We start from the raw sequence: 22,093 nt of genomic DNA, 5'->3' as shown, positions 1-22,093 counted from the left end.
AGGCGAGGCAGGGATAATAACAAACCCTCTCTCACCAAAGTTAGGCTATAAAAAAATAATTAAGGGAAATTTTCCCCGCAGTCCAGGCAGCCGGAAGCAGGGCCGGGCTCTCCGCAAACACGCGCTGGCTCTGTTTCATAATGAAAGCAAATTACCTCTGGGCTGTGGGGCGCGGCGCGGGGCGGGGCGCGTGGGTGGGCGGGTGGCAGGTCCGGGCGGGCCTCCCCACGCAGCCGGGACCCAGGGAGGTCACCACCGGGGCTGTGGGGCACTGCCCCCCCCGAAGCCAAGGGAGCCACCCCAGGTGCGGGGACGCTGCCCAGAAGGTGGCCCAGAAGGGAAACTGAGCCAGGCATGAGATTCCAAGGGGATGGAAGGCAAGATCCAGAGGCCAGGCACCAATCTGGCACCAGACTGAGCTTTCGCTTGGGTTTGGTTTGGTTTTCCATGCTGGTCCTGGGGCTTGAACTCCGAGCCTGGGCACGCTGTCCCTGAGCCGTTTAGCTCAAGGCTGGTGCTTGAGCCACGGCACCACTTGTGGCTTTTTGCTGCTCGCGTGGAGCTACGAGTCTCGCGGACTTTCCTACCCGGTGCTCACGGCTCAGCCTCCTGAGCAGCCGGGATCGCAGGCGTGCGCACCAGTGCCCGGCTCACGAGGACATTTGCCCACCGTGATCCCCCAGGGGGCGGCACCGGCCCCACCCTGCGGAAGGGGACACGGAGGCCCCGCCTCCCGCCTCAGACCGCATGTGCTCCAAGATGGCGGCAGGTGATCAACCCAGAGGCAGTCCTGTGGGCCGCGACATCCGCCCTTAGGGGAAGTCCCATGACGTCACCCTTGATGGACAACCTAACCAGCCTATCACAGTGCCTGGCTAGCCGCTCCAAATCCCTCCCCTTCCTGCCTCCATTATTGCTTTATAAACGCAACCCCAGAATAAATCCTCGGACGTTGCTTCGACTTCTCCCTGGATCCCTGCATCTCCTGTGTCCTGCCTTAAACGTAAGGGGGGCTCGGGGCGGGCGGTTTCGCGACTCTACCTCTTCTCGGCTCTACCCCCCCGGGATACGCTCCCTGCTCCTCCTGCCGGCGGGAGAAGCGCCCGGAGCCGAGTGTCCCCGACAGAGGGGAAGAGTACATGTAACTATAAGGCACAAGAGCCAATCAGATAAGGGGAGGCATGAGCTGTCTGTAAGGGCGGAAGAGCCGGGGACCAATAGAGGCGGCCAGATTAGCCACACGAGCCCCAGGACTTAGAAACAGGCGGGGCCTGCTAGTTGACTTCCTCTTTCTGATCCAGGTGAGTCCCACATCTCCTCTTTTTGTTTTAGAAGCGAACCCGCCTGTCTTAGGTTGGGTGGGGCGCCTTGTCTGCCTTACCCGTCATTGGGAACTTCTTCAGAGCTAAGCTGAAGGCCCTGTCCTAGGTTGGTCAGACCGGCACCCCCTCTTACCCGTCTCTGGCTGCAGTTCTTCTCGGGGGAAATATGGGGGGAGAGATTGACACTGAAGAGGAAGCCCTGTTATTTTCGCCTTACACCTGTACATCCTGGTAGGGGCCATGGCCAACCTCACAGGGTTCCCAATCAGCCTCTTGTAAGGCAGCATATCAGACCACCATTAACTGAACAGCTGTGGCTCGTTCCTTAAGAAATTGAAGAAGCCTATTAACCACACAAGGAACAAATGTAAATGAGGTGCCAGACTTTGAAGCCAGGCCCCACCACGTGAACCCCATTTTAGAATCGAACCCTGAGCCAATCAGATTTGTACCTGTGTTCTAATCTTGCTTGCACAGCTGATTGTTGTAACCTTGTTCTTTGCCTTTATAAGCCCTGTGTAATCACAGCTCGGGGCTTCCTCCTAACCTCCGCTGTGTCGGTGGGTAGGACGAGGCCCGAGTTGGCAGCTCGTTAAATAAAGCCTTGCCTTGCTTTTGCATTTCGTAGTGTCTGAATCTCGGTGGTCTTCTTGGGGGTGGTCTTGCGACTTGGCACAACATAAATACAAGAATTAACCAAGGGGCCCACAAGGGGGAGAAGGTAAGGGAGCCACCCATTTAGTCCAGTCCAGAGTTCAGTTCGTTTCAGAGCTGCTCAAGATAAAAGCAGCATTCCTCTTGTAAGAACAGGTAGAGTCCCCCTTCTCTGGTGGTGAGCAGGTCCAGGCCCCAGTGATTTTCGAGGACCTCGGCAGCCAAGGAATCAAGTTGAGATGATTGCAGACCTAGGATAGTGCTAGCAACTTGATGCATACCATTAATCATTAGTTTAGACAGTTTATCATAAACATGAAACGAGGTACCAAGACCCCCAATGCCTATTCCCACCCCAGCGGCAACCCCTACTGTCCCCAGACGTTCCCTCTGGGGGTGCCTGGGGAGAAACAGACCTTGAGGGGGATAGGGTCAGGTCAACCCCAAGAGGGGGATCTTCCCCAAAGTTAATTTCCCTCTTCCTCACCACTTGTTCTACACGGTCCCAAGTAGCCCAGTTGAAAAGATTGGTGGTCACCAGCCAGGGCGCGCAGCGCGCGTCAAAGTTTCCCAGACCTTTTTGTTAGAGACGCTTAACCTAACACCTGACTTGAGCAAAATGCAATATTTTCCTGGTGGCTTTTTTAAATACACTGGCTTTTACAAGCTGGCGCCCCACTAAATTCCAAAACAGCTTTAGGCAATCAATGGCCCTTGGGTAATTTTCGGAGGCCGCACCCCACCTTGCCCGTCCGCCACGTGTAGAAGCTTAACCTAACACCTAACTTGAGTAAAATCTAATCATTTCCTGGTTTCCTTTTTTGGCAGCCACCAACCAGGGCGCAGCCAGGACAGGGGCGCTTGGCGTGGAATCTAGGAGCTTAGGCCAAGGCTCAAAAGGGTCTATGGGTCCATAAGGTTTCCCAGACCCTTTTGGATAGGGGGGTCCAAGATCTCTAAACCTCAGCTTTTGAGCATGAATCTCAGCGCGTAAAGAGCCAGTTCGTCATGCTTAGTATAAGATTGCCCCATCTTTTCGGGGATACCCTTACCTCGGAACTCGCTTGGCGTGGCCCGCCAATAGTTTCACTTTGGTGAACATCTTCCTCATTGCCCCACGTTGGGCGTCATTGTCGGGGTTTTTAGCCCCCCACACTCCCCCAACCTGCAGGAGAGATGGGGAAGGCACACCTCGACCGAAGAGACAAGAAAGGAAAAGGAGGGGCTGGGGATATGGCCTAGTGGCAAGAGTGCCTGCCTCATATACATGAGGCCCTGGGTTCGATTCCCCAGCACCACATATACAGAAAATGGCCAGAAGTGGCGCTGTGGCTCAAGTGGTAGAGTGCTAGCCTTGAGCAAAAAGAAGCCAGGGACAGTGCTCAGGCCCTGAGTCCAAGCTCCAGGACTGGCCAAAAAAAAAAAAAAAAGAAAGGAAAGGGCCGGCAGACCTCCCGCACCCAGCCCTCCCTCACCGGAGGACAATCAGACGCGTCTGGGGAGTCAAGTCAGCGCAAGATCTCATTTGTTGAGGGGAGTACGTGTAACTTATAAGACACAAGAGCCAATCAGATAAGGGGAGGCAAGAGCTGTCTGTAAGGGCGGAAGAGCCGGGGACCAATAGAGGCGGCCACATTAGCCACACAGGGCCCCAGGACTGAGAAACAGGCGGGGCCAGCTAATTGACTTCCTCTTTCTGATCCAGGTGAGTCCCACAGACTGGGACCTCGCACACCTGCGTGAGCACGTGGGGACTGATACTCGCACAACTGTATGAGCACGTGAGGACTGAGACCTCGCACACCTGCGTGAGCACGTGGGGACTGAGAACTCGCACACCTGCGTGAGCACGTGGGGACTGAGAATTCGCACACCTGCGTGAGCGCGTGGGGACTGGGACCTCGCACACCTGCGTGAGCGCGTGGGGACTGGGACCTCGCACACCCGCGTGAGCGCGTGGGGGACTGAGACCTCGCACACCTGCGTGAGCGCGTGGGGACTGAGACCTTGCACACCTGCGTGAGCGCGTGGGGACTGAGACCTCGCACACCTGCGTGAGTGCATGGGGACGCTGAGTCCTCGCACACCTGGCGGGTTTGTGGGGACTGAGACCTCGCACACCCGCGTGAGCACGTGGGGACTGAGACCTCGCACACCTGCGTGAGTGTGTGAGGACTGAGACCTCGCACACCCCGCGTGAGCGTGTGGGGACACTGAGACCTCGCACACCCGCGTGAGCGCGTGGGGACACTGAGGCCTCGCACACCCGCGTGAGCGCGTGGGGACTGAGGCCTCGCACACCCGCGTGAGCGCGTGGGGACTGAGGCCTCGCACACCCGCGTGAGCGCGTGGGGACACTGAGACCTCGCACACCTGGCGGGTTTGTGGGGTAACAGGTACAGACTGAGCCCCTGCAGAGCAGCTGCCCTGGCCATTCTCCTCCACTCCCAGGCCTGATTGGGGACCAGCCCCCCCCTCCCCCGCCGCACCCCTCAGGCAACCCCATCCTGCCCTCCCCGGTCCTGAGCAGACCCCAGGCACGCTGCTGGCGGGGGAGGGGGACGCCGTCCGGGAGGCCGGAAGCCACCGCCTGCCCCTGTGCCCCCACCGTGTCAGCTGCTGAGCCAGTGCCGGAGCCCAGGGCCTCGAGCCTGGGGCCAGGAGCCGGCGCCAAGGCCGGGGAGGACCCCGCCCACCCGCGGAAGCCAGGCCCCCCCCCCCCCCCCCCCGCCCAACTGCCTGGAGCTGCCCCAGGCATGGTCAGATGCCAGGGGCGGGTGGGGGGGGAGGGACTCCTCCTGGTGCCCGCCAGCCAGGAAACGTGGGTGCCGCTGGCAGGATGGGGGGGGTGGCCCACAGCTGCCCGCCGGGACCGTGGCTAATGGGCCCCCCCCCGGCCTGGGAAATCCAGCCCAGCTCCCCCCCCCCCCCCACACACACACTCCTGGAGCAGGGTGGGTAATCAGTCATTTCCTGGGGACAGATATCCGTGTCCCATCCGCATTCTACAGTCCTGAGGGGACCCAGCTGCAGGTGGACCGTGCTGGTCCCCCTCCCTGCCTCGGCCCCCCCCGTGCCCGCCCTGGCCCCCCCCACACCCTCCCCGCCGGCGTCCGGGCGCCTGGAGGACGTGGGTGTTCAGAGACCCCCAAATCCCCAGGCACCGGGCACGGAATCGCAGCCACTCAGCGGGCTGAGGCCTGGTGATCGGGGTTCGAAGCCAGCCCAGGAAGGAAAGTCCATGAGCTTCTTCTCTTATCTCTAACGAACCAGTTGAAAGCGGGGAGCGGAGCTGTGGCTCAGGGGGTTGGGGGGCGCTCACCTTGAGCAGGAAAGCCGGTACACACACACACACACACACACACACAAGGCCGGGCCGCCCTCCTCGGCGAGGCCCTGCGCCACCCCTTCCGCTCCCCTGCTCTGTCTCTGCCTGCACCACAGTCGAGGCACCGGGCATGTGCCCCGCTTCCCATGGACCCCGAGCTCCTGACGGCCATCGCTCCCCATGTGACTCCCGCAGCGCCTGCCATGGTGCCCGCCCCCAGACAGGGGCGCCTCCTGGCGGGTGGGGTCCCCGGCCTTCCTCCCCCCCCCTTCCTCCCCCCCCCCCCCCCCCCGCCACAGCTGTTGGAGGTGCGCGGAGTGCCAGCATTGTCCTGCGCGCCCGGCCGCATGGCCGGCGGGGGACATGCCGCGGCAGGTGCTAGCAGGACAGCTGCGGCCTGAGGCAGGGGCCCGGCAGGCCCGGGACGGGGCGTGGGGGAGACGTGGATCCGGGGAGAGGAGGTGGAGAGGCCCCGGGACGCGCGTGGGCTCCGTTCCCGCGGCCCCCGGGGGCTGCGCAAAGCCCAGGAGACCGTGTGAGGGGCCCCGTTGTTCCCGGCTCCTCTCCACCCAAGGGGCCCCACAGACGGGGCGGGGGGCGGGGGGGCGGGGGGGCTGGGCCTCCCGCATCTGTTTATGCGCTCATTGGAACCCGCGATGACAATGGATTTGTTTAATTTCCAGCAAGAGGGGGAAGATTTGTCAGGGTCAGGAATACGTCTTGCATAAAACATTTTGATTAAACTCTGTTGGCCAGAGAATTGCTTCCCCCCCAGCCCCCCCCCCCCCCCCCCCGGTCATACTTAGAGAAATCTCATGATCTCCTAATTGGAGGCTCTGCCTCGCTGGCGCGTTCACTATTTACTGCGAGTTCTCAGCCAGATGTTCCTGGAGGCCCAGTCCTCCCCCGGAAGCCGCACGGGGCAGGGGGTGGGGGGGAGGCTGGGGGGGAGGAGGTGATAACTCGAGGGGGTCACCGGGGACCAGGCTGGGGTGGCGGTGGCCTTCGGAGGGGAGCAGCCCAGCGAGGGGTCCCGTGGAGAGTGAGCAGACGGGAGGCCCCACTGGGCCTTGATCCGGCAGAGAACCGGCCGGCCAGGGCCGGGCAGGAAGGAGCTGCCCGGCTAGTGGGTGCCGGGCTAGCAGAGCCGCGCCCGCGCCCCGTCCTGACAACAGGAGCGTGGGGATCTGAACTGGGAGCCCAGGCTCAGCACAGACAGCAAAGACTGTAAGAGGAACGGGCCGCGGGGAGCTCACCGCCGACACTCTAGCCACGGCAGGGGTAAGCTCTGAGGGTCAAAGTTCAAAGCCAGCCTGGGCGGAGAGGTCTGTGAGACCCTCATCTCCCACGAACCACCCGAAAACCAGAAGTGGCGCCGTGGCTCCGAGCGGTAGAGCGCCGGCCTTGGGCACAAAAAGGGAGGAACAGTTTCCCAGGCCCTGAGCTCAAGCCCCACGACCCACAAGAAAGCAAGCCAAAAGGGGACGCGTGGCTCAAGTGGCTCAAGGAGCCTCGAGTGGAAAAGGTCAGGACCGGCGCCCAGACCCAGGGTGCAAGCCCCAGCGTCAAGGGAGAGCAAACGACAAAGCAGCAATGAACCGAACAGCCTTACAAGCCGGCGAGCTCACCAGACCGAGTCTCCGTGCGTGCCTCTACTCTCTGCGCCCACCCCGGCACGGCGGGGACCCCCAGACAAGGTCTCGGATTCTGAGTGTCTAGACCCCAGGCCCTTCCCATCCAACACCGTCCCCAGACGCCACGTGGGGCTGCCGAGCGTGGGACTTAATGCACTCAGGGTGCGGGGTTTCCAGTGACAGCGCATCGCTAGGGAATGCCAGCTCCCATCCGCACGCTTCCCGTCCATCCCGGGTCAGTCAGTGTGCTAACGCCGGGGCTGGGCCAAGTGTGGCTCGCCTTGTTTTTCTGTAGGGAGGGCTGCACTGGTCCCGGGCTTAGGTCCCTACCGACAGCACCCCCGGTGGCTGGGACGGGTAAATTCGCCCCCGAGCCAGTGACTTAGGGTTCTGTGCCTCCGTTTCCTGTATGTGAAATGAGTACACTCGCAGGTCCTCTTGCCGTTCCCGGACCAGGTTTCCACGGCTCAGTGGCCGATCTTAACCTTGCTTTCCAATGAGCTCGCAGGCTTTTCACAGCTAGTAGGAGCTGAGCCGTGGAGCTGGGGATAAACGGGGCCTCACCGCGCCCGGCAGGCCCCGGGCTGCTGGAACCATGCCTCCGGCCTCGTTTCTCGGGGGTGATTTTTGAGGGAGGGTCTTGCTGCGTGCCTTGGCTGGCACTGGATCAGTTAGGAAGCATGAAGGAGACAGTTTGTATTCCCCTTTCATATGAAGTCTTCGAACCTTAGATTCTCCATCAGTTCCCAATTTGAAGCCTATTTCATGGTTCCACAGCCCGGTGTGATTTCTGGCCACCATCGTGGACAGCGGGAGTCCATGTGGCTTTTTTTTTTTTCAACAAATGGGTCGCCAGGTGCCCTTGGCTCATGCCTATAATCCTAGCGGCTCAGGTGACAGATCTATCGAAGCCAGCCCAGGCAGGAAAGTCTGTGAGACTCTTATCACCAATTAACCGCCAAAAAGCCAGAGGGGGAGCTACGGCTCAAGTGGTAGAGTGCTAGCCTTGAGCAAAAGAGCTCAGGGACAGAGACCAGGCCCTGAGTTCAAGCCCCAGGACTGGCACAAAATGATAATAATGGATATTCCTGAGTTGGACAATGGGGAACGGTGTACACCCGCCTGAGAACCCCACACGTGTCCACAGAACCCTGTGCCTTCCTCTTTGAGCATTCGCTTGGACGACGGAGGGAAATTCCGCACCTTCACACCCCAGGACTCTCATGGGGGGACCAGAGCGTCCCAGACGTCGGGGACACCGTCAACCCCCTCACGGAGCTTCCCACACTTCCCTGAGCTTCCCACACTTCCCTGAGCTTCCTGGACTCCGCACTCGGCAGACTTGACACCCTGCCAGCCCCCTGCTCCCCGAACTGCGCGCTGAACTGCGCGGCTCCCGAGATGAAAGGCTGCGGGGAAGATAAAAATAGTCCCCGGGAAAGGAAGGGCCTGGCTTCCGCCGGCCCCAGTCCTGTTTCATCCCCGATTTGAATAATTCATCCCTTCTAAATGACCACGAGGACGCTGTTAAGCGAGGAGCATCATTACTGCATTTGCTTTGAGGAGAGCCTGTAACAACAACAACAACAACAAAAAATCATCAACACCCAGCCCCGAGGCGGCGGGGAGGGGAGCCCGGGAGCCCGGCCCCGCCCTCTGCTCCGCACAAAACGGCACCCGGCACCTGCGGGTCCACTTGCTCCCCAGCGGGTGCGACAGAGCCACTGTGGCCCCCCTCTGGGGCACACACTTGGGAGCCCCAACCCGGTTGCTTCTGAAGACTTCGGGGGGGGGGGGGCGGGGGGCGAGGCGGCCAGAGGAGCAGCCCTCCCCGCCACCAGCACCTTCCCTCCGCGCTCCTCCTCTCAATCCTGCCCAAAGACAAGTGCAAGCCAAGAAGAGCCCGGCAGTGGGGCCAGCTCCGCGCCTGCTCCTGGAAAAGCCCAACCAGTTCTGGCATCCCTTTTTCTTTCTTTCTTTTTTTTTTTTTGTATCAATATTGGGGCTTAAACTCGGGAACCGGTGCTCTCGCTTGACTCGTTCACTCAAAGCCGGTGCTCTGCCACTCAGACCACACCTCTGCCACTGCGTTTTGATGGTTAATTGGACATGATGAGCTCTCAGACTTTCCTACCCGGGCTGGCTTCAAATGACCGGTCTCAGCCTCCCGCGGGAGCCGCGCCGCCTGGCTGAGGTCTTGGCACGGTAGCCGTCATCACCAGGAATCAGTTCTACAGGCCAGGCTAACCCACATGCTGGTCCATGCAGTATCTCAACGAATCCTTCAAGTCCAGGAAGAGACACGCTTTTATACCCATAGCAGAGGACAGAGCCAGTCCATTCACAGAGCTCTCTGCCCGGTGTGACCAGAGGCCCCTCAACGGGGAGGGCCACTCCACCCGGCTCTGAAAGTCTCCACCGACAGCATCGGAGCTGGTCTGCCGGACAGCTGGCTGCAGGTCACCCTAAAGCCAGCCCTGCCTGCGAAGCCCGGCCACTCTTCCCAAGGAAGCCACCTGGGCTCGGCCCCACGCCTCGACCCACAGCGCCACTTCCGGTGTTCTGGTGGTGCGTGGAGATAAGAGTCTCACGGGACTTTCCTGCCCTGGCTGGCTCTGAACCGTGATCCTCCGGTCTCAGCCTCCCGAGTAGCTGGGCTGACAGGTGTGAGTCCTCCGCGCCCCGCATTCTACCAAACTCGTACGAAGAAGTCCAAAACGTACAGTAGACTTCTGGGAGCTGCTCTGGTTGGAGACCCCGAGGCCCTGGGACAGCCCAGTGGGTACCCTGAAAACCATTGCTCTGGGCAGCTTCATCCTTTGACCACAGGGGTAAACTGAGTCCTCGCTCTGTTCTTTACTGATATCCGATATCATCAGATATCCGCCTTAAAGGAAGCCCAAATCAAGGGCCCCAGGCTCCTGCAACAAAGCGGGAGCTGCTCTGGCTCTGCTGCCCCCTGTGCACACAACACAGGGCCCACCCAGGCTGGGACACCCCCCCCCCAGCCTGTGGGTCCCCCAAGATTGGCCTTGTAGGCAAGTGGCTCGAAAGTCACAGAGGGGATCCAGGCACCCCCACTCCCACGGGAGGGTTCCGGTCTCATCCCTCGAGCCTGGCACTTACATTCCAGAACTCCAGGAAGCTTTGACCTCCCCTGGGAGGTGCCGGGAGGGTGGAGCCAGAGCTGCCCCCCCCCCCAATACCACTGGCTCTCAGCACCCCCCAGCCATGCTGGGGCAGCCATAGTCCTCACCTAGACAGACTTCTGTTCAGGGTTCTGTTTCGCCTCGCAAAGCTCACACCCAGGACCTGAGCCAGGCTCCCGTGCTCTGCCCGGAGCCCGGCCCGTGCGTGCGTGCGTGCGTGCGTGCGTGCGTGCGTGGTTACGTCACTGTCCCTCGGAGTGGCTTCTGGGTCCCTGAGCTCCTCTTTGCTCAAGGCTAGCATTCTATCACGCGAGCCACGGCACTACTTGGTGGCTTTCACTGTGATTAATTGGAAATAAGAGTCCCCAGAAATAAGAGGCTTTGCTGCCTGGGTTGGCTTTGATCCTGGATCTCAGCATCCTGAGGAGCGAGGAACAAAGGCATGAGCCACCAGCGCCCTGCTTAATCCGTGTTCATTTCATTGTTGTTGTTCTGTGTGTGTGTGTGAGTGCACACGCGCGCGCACACACATGTGCACATGCTGGGATTTGAACACACCTGCAGCAGTCTGGTTAGTGTGTGTGCCAGTACTGGGGCTTGAACTCAGAGCCTGGTGCTCTCCCTTAGTTTTTGTTTTGGTTTGTTTGCTTGCTCAAGGCTAGTGCTCTACTGCGTGAGCTTACAGCGCCACTTCCGGCTTTGTGGGGGTTCTTTGGAGATGAGAGTCTCACACACTTTCCTGCCCAGGCTGGCTTTGAACCTCCATCCTCAGATCTCAGCCTCCCGAGTAGCCAGGATGGCAGGCGGGAGCCACCGCGCCTGGCTCACAGCGTGTGACCGGGGGAGGATTCGAGGGCTTGGCTCCTGTCCCATCGGCTGTGAGGAAGCCAGGCTCCGCTCCCATCCCCCCCCCTTGCCTTGGGTTTCCACCCTGAGTGGGGCCCACAGGCCACCTGGGAACCCGCCCTCCTGGGGACTCCCAGAGCCCCTCACGAGACCACATTGAGGGGAAAGCGCTCTGGGAGGTGGTCCTGGGGTTCCTCTGCTGGCCCCCACAAGGCCTGAGGCGGTCCCCCGCCCCCCTCCCCCCCCCCCCCCCCCCCCCCGCCCCGGCCAGCCCAGCCCTGGGGTGAGAGGCTGCGTGGTGCCCTGGAGCCACCAGGGGGCAGAGGCGCCCAGGCGAGGCCAGCGTTGCGCTCCTGGCGGAGAGGGGCAGAGGGCACCTGCGGGGGGCGGGGGGGGGGGGGGGGAGAGGCCGGGCCAGGCGGGAGGCTGGGCCCTTCCCCTCCGCGGCCAGCCCTCCACCTCGCCTCCGGAAGGAGCGCTCTCCAGGCCTCCCGCCTGCCCGCCTGGGCCGGGGCCCCAGAGGCCTGGGCCGCGCACTAGCCCTCACCCCCCCCCCCCCCCGCTTCTGCTGTGAGCCGGCGTGGTCACCCCTGGCTCTGATCCATTCCCCCGAGGATGGAAACTGAGGCGCGGAGGAGGCCGGGGCCCGCGCCCGGAGCCCCCTCCCCTCCCCCGGCGGCTCCCCCAGGCCAGGGCCACTCTGCCTTTTGTGGTGGGGAAAAGGGAGCGGAGACTTTCTTAATTCCCCTTTGGGGGGTGTGGGGGGGAAGACAGGTTGTGCTTTGTACAGAAATCGTTATTCAAAAATTACAGACTCCGGTTGTTTCTATGGAAACGTGTTCACCTTATGCAAATGAAGCAAGAAGCATGAAAACATCCCTTTCCTCGCTGCTCCTCCCCAGCCCTCCCTCCCCCCCCCCCTTATTTTTCTTCTCGGAACCTTAAAAAGCAGCCGCTGGAAGTTGACTTCCTCGCTGTCTGCTGACCCGGGGGCCCCACGCAGTCACGCGGAGCCCCCGCTCCGGCCTCCCCCCGAGGGTCAGTGAGCGGGGGCGTGTCATGCCAGGATGCCCCCCCAAAAGGCCCTGTGGTACCCACCTAGGCCCCGTGAGGTCCCTCAAAACAGCACTCAGAGGAGGCAGCTCGCTTCCTGCCTCTCCCTGCAGCTTGGGGGGCCCTGGGCTCACCCCACGGGCACTGGAGCGCGATCGGGGGCTCTCCCTCCCCCCTCCCCAAACCCCTCCCTCACCCAGCGCTGAGGGCACAGGGTGGGCAGGCCGGCGCTTCTCGTGAGGTAACAGAGCCCACCGTGCAGGGCATAGTGGGGGGGGGCGGGCAGAGAATGGCCCCTCTGGCATTTATCACAAGGCAGGGGTTCAATCCACTGGAACCTCAAGTATGGGTTCCCGGGTCCCCCGCGGGAACCCTCCAGCATCCGGGTGACGGGGGCTCGCTGGACCCAGCCCCTTCCCCCCAAATGTCCTCATTGTGTGGCCTGAAGGTCCTGTCCTTTCCCCTGCCTCAGTTTCCCCATCCACAGGGAGCCCCAACCTCTCCTACCCGTCTCCCAGGCTATGGAGGGCCTGGGCCCGGCCGCCCCCTCCTCCCTTCAACGCCACCGCCATGGTCTGGCCGTGCAAAGGCTCCCAGAGCCACGAGGACGCCCCGCTGCTCCTCCCCCGCCCCAGGGCGTCATTGCGATGATTCTCGTGGCTGGGGCTTCGGGGGGGGGGGGGGTGCTGCCGAGCGCTGCTCTGGGGGGCACCCGTGGTCGATACGGCGGGGCCGGGGTGGTGAGTGGAGTGAGCAGCCAGGAGCCGTCCGGGGCCCCGGCGAGCATCTGCGGGAGGATGGGGGTCCTCGCTGAGGACCGGGCCCCGGCCGCTCCTTTTCTCCAGCCCCCCCCCCCCGGCTGACACAGAGCACAGGGCTGCGGCTCAGCCCCCCCTCACTGCCGGGAGAGGGGTCTATGCGAACCACGCACTGGGGAGCAGACACCCCCCCCCTCCAGAGGCGGCCGTGAGAACCCCAAGGTCTGGGACGCTAGGAGGGCGCCTGGCCCTCACCCTTCCTCGCTCGCTCGTGCTGAGGACCCGCCAGCCGCTCCCCAGACGGCAGAGGGGCGGCCCGGCACCCACCTTTTGGCCCTGTGGGGGCCTATGGAAGTTACTGGGCAGGCGGGGACCGCAAAGTCTGCAGGTCAGGGGTCACCCCATCTCGGGGTGCAGCCTCAAAGCCTGGCGGGGAAGGCTGGCTGGGGAGAGGGAAGGGGCGCAGCAGACCCCCAGGCCAGGAGGGGGAAGGGGGTGAACACCGGGGGGGGATTCAGGGGCTGAAGTGGGCAGACTCCGTGGGCGTCCATGCCCCCTAGCAGATGATCACCATGGGGTCGGAGGGACCACCGGGGCCATCTTGCACACCCCAGAGAGACATCTGTGACCACCCCCCCCCGTCCCCCCGCAAGTCCCCGGCCAGCCACGACCCCACCAGCCGTGAGAACACCCTTGAAGAAACGCAGGGACATTGGAAACTCATCACGAATAGAACTCTGGAGCGGAGCAGCAGTATAAATGAACAAGTGCCTCTGCTTCCTGACAGGGAAGCTTTCCAGAGAGTTCTCTGGGTGGGATTCCAGCAGATCCTGCCAGCCTGCTGCTCCGTGGCTTCCCTGCCATTGCACGAGCCAGCGCCAACTCCAGTCTGCACTCCCTTCCCTGCCGGAGAGGAGGCTCCCGGCACCCCGGCACCCCGGCACCCCGGCACCCCTGCACCCCGGCCCGGGCCCACCCTGCGGCTCGTCCCAACCCCAACTCCAGTTCTGAGAGCCTTCGCATTGCTCACTAGCTAGTCTGTCACGACTCCTATCCCCAGTGACAGTTACTGGGACTCTGTGACTGGGACTTGAACCCGGAGCCTCCTCACTCTTGCCAGGCAGGCACTGTACCACTTGAGCCGCTCCCCAGCTTTTTTGGCTTCCCTTAGTTTTCAGGGAGAGTCTTAGATTTTAGGCCCTGACTGCCCTGGACCTACTAGCCATCCCCACGTGGTTGGGATGCGAGGCGTGTATCACGATGCCCCGTGTTTTTCTTACTAGTTCGGATGGGGTCTCCTGAACTCCGCCCCGTCTGGCTAGCCTTGACCTTCCCGACCTCGGCTTCCTGAGTAATTAGGAGTAGAGGCGTGAGCCACCGGGCTTAGTTTAAGGTGCGGAGTTGTAAACCTTAGGGGCCCTTCTTGGCATTTCGGGTGAATCAGCAAAAGCCAGAAGTGAGGGTGCGTCTCCGGGGGCAGGGGGTGAAAAAAGCTGACGGACAGCAGCCGAGGCCGGGGCTCGAGCCCCAGTGCCGGGGGAAAGCAAAAGGGAAAGGAGGAGAAGGACGGGGAGGGGAGGAGGGGGAGAGGGGGGAGGAGAGGAGGGAGGACATTTGCCCTCCTGCTCAGGGCATCCCTGGGAACACGTGGGTGAGCAGGTTCTAGGGATGCCAGGCCGAGCAGAGAGAAATACTTAGCTCAGGCCAAGTGCTTTGGCCTATCCGCATGTACAAGGCAGTCTGGGTTTGATGCGCTAGCTGGTGAGACCGTGTGTTAATTATCTAGGCCTCGGGGGCTCCAAAGGACACACACCAATTATCTCAGCATTTCTAGGGGTCGGGGCCCTAGCCGGGACTTCGCTGCGTCCTCGGTACCAGCGTTTCTCCCGAGGTGGCCATCAGGGTGTCAGGCGGACTTTACGAGGAAGCGGTCACCTCCCGGTCGCTGTCCTCCGAGCCCCCCGTGGCAAGCCACCTGCTCTAGCCACGCCTGCGAGCTCTGAAAGCGAGAGAGCGCGTCCGCGAGCCAGGCAGACGTCACTGTGACTGTCTAGCCACGATCTGGTAGCGCACGCCTGCAGTCCTCGCTGTTTCCTAGATACTCAGGAGGCGGCAATCGGGGGGCCGCAGTTTGAGGCCAGTCTGGGCAAAAAGTTGGTGAGACTTCCATCTCAACTAAGCGTTGAGTGTGGTGGTGTGCACCTGGCATCCTGGCTGCACTGGAAGACAAGACAGGGCGGGAGGGCCGTCCTTCCTGGCCAGCCCAGGCCAAAACAAGATGGGGTACGAGATCCATCTCCACAGAAAAGACTGGACGAGGTGCTAGGTGTGGTATGCGCCATCGCCCCAGCTTTTTCGGGGAGCGTAAAGAAAAGGATCACGGTCCAAGCCAGCTCAAGCAAAAAAGCAAAACCCCACCCCCCAAATACCCGGCTTAGTCGTGGCTGGCAGCCCGACTCAAGTGACAGCGAACCTGTGCATCAAGCTCTGGGCCCGGCGTTTACATCTCAGTGCTTCCACAGGACGCCGCTACCGGACCTCCACCGGCTTCAGCCGCTCACTGGGGGCTGGGGGCATGCCACAAGTCCTACCCAGACCCCAAGGAATGAAGTCACACCCGGGGGGCAGAGGCTCCAGGAACAGCCCATGGGGCAGGCCAACTTGAACCCGGGCTCAGGGGTGGCCTGTGGCCAAGAAGCTTTCCCAGCAAGAGGAGAAGCGAGTGCAAAGGCTCGAGTAGGGTGGAACGCGAGCGCTCGGACTTAGCATGGGAAATCGCACACGGCTCCCATGTGTGCGGGAAGGTCCCTGCTCAGGTTCACAGGCCAAGCCAAACTTCGGTGCTGAGCGCTTGGTCCCCAGCGCGGCAGTGTTGAGGGGCTTCGACCTTTAAGAGTCGGGGCCTAGGGGAAGGTGGTTAGGTCATTGGAAGCACTGCCCTCATAAGAGGTTAATGTAGTTTTTTCTGGAAGCCTGGTGAATTCCCAGGAGAGTGAGTTGTGGTAACGGTGGTGGTGGGGGTGGGGGTGGTGGTAGTCGTAGTAAGTATGTCTGGCTCACAAATCTCTCTGGCTTCCTGCCTTGCCATCTACCACAACCTCCCACCCCCTACCCCAGCAGAGCTGAACAGACACTGGTATGAAAAGACAAGTGAAACTGACAATTCTTCAGGCATACTAGCAAAGAAAAAAGAGAAACTGTTCCAGTGAAATCAGAAATGAAAATGGAGACCACAAACCCAATGCCAGAGAGAAGAAAAGGACCACCACACTGTCATCAACCATTGCGTGCCAACAAAATTTAAAAACCAAAAAGAAATGGATGAACATATGGACACAGCCTACTAGTGTTGAATGACCAGAACATAGAAAACTTGAACAGACCAATAAGAAGCAACAAGATTGAACCAATAAGGAAAAGCTTCCCCACAAAGACAGTTCAAGACCAGATGGCTTCACCCATGAATTTTCTAACTCTTTGGATACCTGAAACCAGTTCTTCTCAATCTATACAAAGGTAACAAAAGAGAAAGAACCTTTCCAAACGAATCTACAGGGTTTTACAACCCTAAGTCCAAAACAGAGCTCTTTGATTAATGCAGACACACTCAAAAAAATGCTTGCACATTTATTCCACCAGTGCATTAAAAATTACGTGTCACGAGCAAATGGGATTTATCCCAAGAATGCAGTGATGGTTCGACATCTGTAAACTAACAACTATAATAAGGCACCCCATAAACAGAATGACAGATCAAAGCCATAGATCATTTCAGTAGATGAAGAAAAAGTATTCGGTGAAATTCAACACTGCGTCATGATTTGAAAGAAAAGAAAACCCTCAAAAATTAAGAATAGAAAAAAAATGCTCCTCCACTGAATAATGTCTGCGTATACAAAGCCAAGGCTTAGGAATCACTGAGTGAGGGACAGACACATCACTTCCTGTATGAACCGGAAGGACACCAGTGTATCTCATTCTCCACTCCACTTCATTATTGGAAGTCTCAGGTAGAGCAATAAGGGGGGAAATCATGCAAACAGGAAGAGAGGATCACATTACCACTGTTGGCAGACACCATGGTTTTAGGTTCTACCCAAAACTGTAGAACTGGTAAACAACAATAAACATTGCAAGACACAAAATCAATATACAGGACCAGAGGGGAAAATGGAGAGAACACTAAGGAAGGGGTGACATTGTTGGAAAAGAAATGTACTCAATACCTGATTCATGTAACTGTAGCCCCTCCGTACATCACCTTTATAACAATACACAGTAAACATATAATTTTTAAAAATCAACATACAAAGATTAGTAATGGGGCTGGGAATATGGCCTAGTGGCAAGAGTGCTTGCCTCCTGTACATGAAGCCCAGGGTTCGATTCCCCAGCACCACATACATAGAAAATGGCCAGAAGTGGCGCTGTGGCTCAAGTGGCAGAGTGCTAGCCTTGAGCAAAAAGAAGCCAGGGACAGTGCTCAGGCCCTGAGTCCAAGGCCCAGGACTGGCAAAAAAAAAAAAAAAAAAAGATTAGTAATGTTTAATAAACTAATAAAAAAATTCTAAGAAGGAAATTGAGAAATCAATCCATTAAAGTAGCTACAAAAAGCCAACTAACCAACTGACCAACTAAACAAAAACCTAGGATAACATTCAGCCAACAGAGTAAATAATCTCTGTAGTGAAAATTATAAAGCACCCATGAAAGAAACTGAAGAGAACACAAAAATATGGAAAGACATCTCATGTTCGTGGATTGAAAGGGTTGGTATTGTTAAAATGGAAAAGGGCAGAGCAATTCTTCAGGTTATTTGCTCATTTTTTAATCACACAACCCAAAGTGACCTGCAAATTGAATGCAGTTCTTACCAAAATGCCAATGCTATTCTCCACAGAAATAAAGCAAGATACTTCAGGGAAATCGTTTTTAAAAAGCAAAATACTTTATGCAACCATTTAAAAATAAAAACCAAAGCTGTCTTGAATAAAAAGGACAAAGATAGTGGCATTATAAGACCTCACCTCAGAACATAGTACAAGGTGATAGCAGCCAAAACAGAAGGTACTGGCTGAAACAGAGCTGCATAGAGCAACAGAAGTGAATACAGAGTCACAAGGACAACCACACACAAACAACCAATTTTGAAGAAAGGCAACGAGATCACTCCCCAGAGAAGGAAAAGTCTCTTTACTACGTGGTGCTGGGAAAACTGCAAGTCTGTACACAAAAGAAAGAAGTTACATCTTTATTTCTATCATATACAAAAGTCAACTCAAAATGGATCAAAGATGTAACAGAAGACCCACAGTTACAGAAAGAAAAATATGAGGGAAACACTTTAGAGAATTAGACCAAGGAAAAGTGTTTTGTAAAAGAGTCCCAAAAGACCAGGCAATGAAAGCAAAAAATTGGTAAGTGGGATGGTATTAAACTAAAAAGATTCTGTGTAGCAAAGATAACAATGAAGAGAGCAAAAAACAACCTTAAAATGGGAGAAACACACACACACACACACACACACACACACACACACACACACGGATGACGAGTAGACAGGAAAATGCTCAACCTCTCTCATCATCAGAGAAATGCAAACCAAAACCACACCGAAGCACCCCGTGCGACCCCACGAGAGCCGACACTGACGTGGGTATATCACGCAAGCTGAGCTTGTCCTGAACACAATCAGCTCAGTGCCCATCAACAGATGAGTGGATAAAGAGAAAGAGGCGTCAGTGTGCACGGGGATATTACTCAGCCATCAAAAATAAACTCCCCTATAGCAACCTGGAGGGAATGGGGGCTCGGTATCTGAGAGAAATAAGCCAGACACAGAAACACAAACACTACATTGTTTTCAATGACACCTAGATGCGAACGCATGGATCTCACAGATGCGGAGAATGGAGTGGGGACCAGGAACGTGGGAGAGGGAAAGAGGGGGGGAGGTGGACCCGGATGGGTACCAGGGACCAGGTATGGGGTGCGCTTGAAATGGAGGAACCATTTCTAGTGTTCTGTAACACAGCAAGGAAGCCATGCTGAAAAACAATTCACTAAATAGTTCAGAATAGCTAGAAGAAAGAATTTCCAACGCATCCAACTCAAAGGGAGGATGGATAACCCTTCCAACAGACCGGGACGACGTGGCTGATCACTCCATGCTGTGTGCCCCCGTCGAAACATCACCCAGCACCCCATAAAAATGCCGGGGTACTCTGTGGTCATTCAGCTGTGTCCACAAGCCGGTTCACACCAGCGGAGAAGAGTGAGCCCCCGGCCCTCGCGGAGCAGGGCCTCACCTTGATCTTGAGCTTCTGCCTCCAGACCTGTGGGAACACAGTCCCCTCCAAACCAACCCCAGTGCAGAAAACCGACACTGACGTCTGCTCCAGGTAAACAGCAGGCAGCATCCTTGCTGTGCCTGGGACGTCTCCCTCGCCCCCCAACCCTCCCCTCCCTCTCCCCCGCTAGGCCCAAAGAGCAGGTCCTGGGACTCCCCTGGTGACCTGTCCTGCAGGAGGTACCCGCAGCTGCCGTGCTGACGTCGCCGGTGGCCTGGGTCGTGGCTCCGCAGGGGTCACCACCCCAGGCACCACAGGGAGATTGGAGGGTGTTGGGTGGCTTGCTTCTGAGACCAGGGAGAGAGACCGTTACACCGAGCAATGGGAGGAGCTGTCTGTCAGGGCCTGGGGACACCAGTGGCACCCTGAATCATTCATCCACCTGCAATAATATTCCTGCCCGGATACCTCCCCGGCTTGCCCGGACTCAGGACTCAGCGTGGCAGGCCAGGGGGGCGGGGGGGGGGGGCAGGCACCAGGCAACAGCACCCAGGTCGGAGGCAACAGCACCCAGGGTCAGGGTTCGGATGGGGCACCAGGGGAGGGCCGGAGCAGGAAGCCATGGTGACACCAAATAAAAGCACGTGCGCGGACCGCGCAGGAATAAAATCAACCATCACAACACTAGAAATGACAGCCGCAGGGCAGCAATCCAGGCCTTTGTCCCAGGGGTCCTGGTTCTCCTCACGGTCCCCCCCCCCCCATGGCCCAGACACCCCGGCTCCCCCTCCTGTCCTGGCCACCACATGTGTTCCTGACCTTTGACCTGAGGTGAAGCCCCCCCCTCCTGGGGCTGCTGTTGAAGGACTGTGGGTTGGTTGACATCGCCCAACGCCCCTCCCTCTCCCCTCCCCAAGCTTTTAGGTTGTAAGTTAGCATCCAGCTCTCCTTTTCAAGCCAATGGTGGTTGCTGGCTATAACTGGCTGCAGAGTTGGATGTGGATGCTTCCAGGTGCCCTGTCCTCTTGTTCAGCTGATTTCCTTCCTCACTAAATACCACGTTAGTATCTAATCACGCATTCCTCCAAAACCCCACACTCTGTTGGGAACTTGACCTTCAAGTCATGAGTCTGGGGTGAAAACCCTCAGAGAAGAGCCTCATCAACTTCCTTGCCCAGGCTGGCTTTGAACCTCGGTCCTCAAATCTCGGCCTCCTGAGTAGCTAGGATACAGGTGTGATCACCTGCACAGCTCCTGGTTACAGCACTGATGGTTAACTTGTCTTTTTAGTTTTTTGCTCCAAGTACATCTTATCTGACACAACCCTAGATACTCTCATGTCTAGGTTCCCTTTTATTGGCACATCTTCTTCTCTTCACTATCAGTCTGTGTGTTTTTCTGGTAAAGTGAGATTCTTATACGTACTATATCATTGGGTCTGGTTTGCTCTAGACTTGTTTATCCTATTGACATCTTGTAACTGGGGAATTTAATACATTTACAATCAGGTTATTATTGATAAGGTATACTTTGGCCGTTCTCTATTTGTGTGTATATATTATATACATATTATGCTCTTTATTCTATGTTATAGATATAAAATATAATATATTTCAATATAATGTATATTAAATATATATAATATGGTATATAATTATACGTTATAATACATATATTACATATGATTATATATCTCATATATGTTATACTTTATATATTATGTTATATATTATTCATTATGTATTACATATTATATAATTGTTCCTTTTGTATATTTTATATGTAATATATATATATGTATGTGCTCTACCGATGAGTTTAGTGTTTTAACAATGGTTGTGATCACCCTTTTTGCTTCTAGTTTGGGTGCTATAGTTTGAGTGTCAAATGTTTCATAAAAATCTCATGTGGTGAAGACTTGATCCTGAGACACTGGGAAGTGGGTAGCTCTAGCCGGAGGTATGGCTCAAGTGGTAGAGTCCTTGAGTTCAAACCTCAGTACCACCAGAAACAAAGAGAAACAAGCATAGATGAGACTGGATGAAAGAGGGATGTTGATGAAGATGTGCTGTCGGGACTCATAAACTGACATGTGGTGTTGAAACCCCTTTGTACAACTACTTAAAGATATTTTAAAGTTAAAAATAACCTTAACGTTTGTAAAACTTTTATTTATTTACAAATAAATTCACTTACAAATAAATAAATGAATAAGACAGTGGACCTAGCTGGAGAAAGTGAGTCATTGGAGACACTCCATTGAAAAGGTTCCTGGACCTTGTCCCTTCCTGCTTCTCTTCCTTCAAACTTTTCCTTCTCCTTCCCAGAAGCCATTGGGACCTGGGTATTTCCCGTCTGTCTGTCTGTCTGTCTGTCTGTCTGTCTCTCTCTCTCTCTCTCATGCGCGCTCTTCCTGGCTCTCCTCCCTAGAGCCCGTGAGGCCAGCAGCTTGTCTGCCCCTTACCTTTCCCCTTTGACCTCCTGCGTCCTCACAGGCCCCAGGTGACAGAGCCATGTGACCAAGGTGACACCTCCAGAATGAACCTCCCCTCCTTCCACCAGGCTCCCTCAGGAAGGAAGCCCGCCCACCCCAGCAGGATTCCACAAGCACTCCTGGTGGAGTGGTGGAGTCTGTCTCCCCGAGTCTTTACTCCCCCTCTTCCCGGAGGAGAGCTTGCTGGAGATTGGACTTCCAGGTGGAGATCTTCTCTGTTAGGAATTTCACCGTGGGGCCTCCTTTCCCCACACAGCCCCATCTCTGCAGACATCTGCACTGATGCCGTGAGCTCTCCTCTGGTGTGCTCCTCTCCCTTGCTCTTGTACTTTTGATGGTTTGAATGAACCGAGCCGAGGTCCTTTGTGCCCTCTGTATCGGGGTGCCACATCATCCTCATGAGTTAGGAAGGTGTCCAGTGGGCTTTCCTATCTCCTATCTCCTTCCGCAGCACCTCACTGTGTGTGTATTGCCCCTCACTTAATTAAGTCTCATAAATCACAAAGATTTGTCTTGGTCTCTTTACCTTTCATTATTGGTTCCTTAAAAAAAAATTGACTGGGTT

The sequence above is a fragment of the Perognathus longimembris genome, chromosome 14 (assembly GCF_023159225.1).
Source record: "Perognathus longimembris pacificus isolate PPM17 chromosome 14, ASM2315922v1, whole genome shotgun sequence".
Lineage (NCBI taxonomy): Eukaryota > Metazoa > Chordata > Mammalia > Rodentia > Heteromyidae > Perognathus > Perognathus longimembris.
This window is presented reverse-complemented; position numbering follows the sequence as displayed.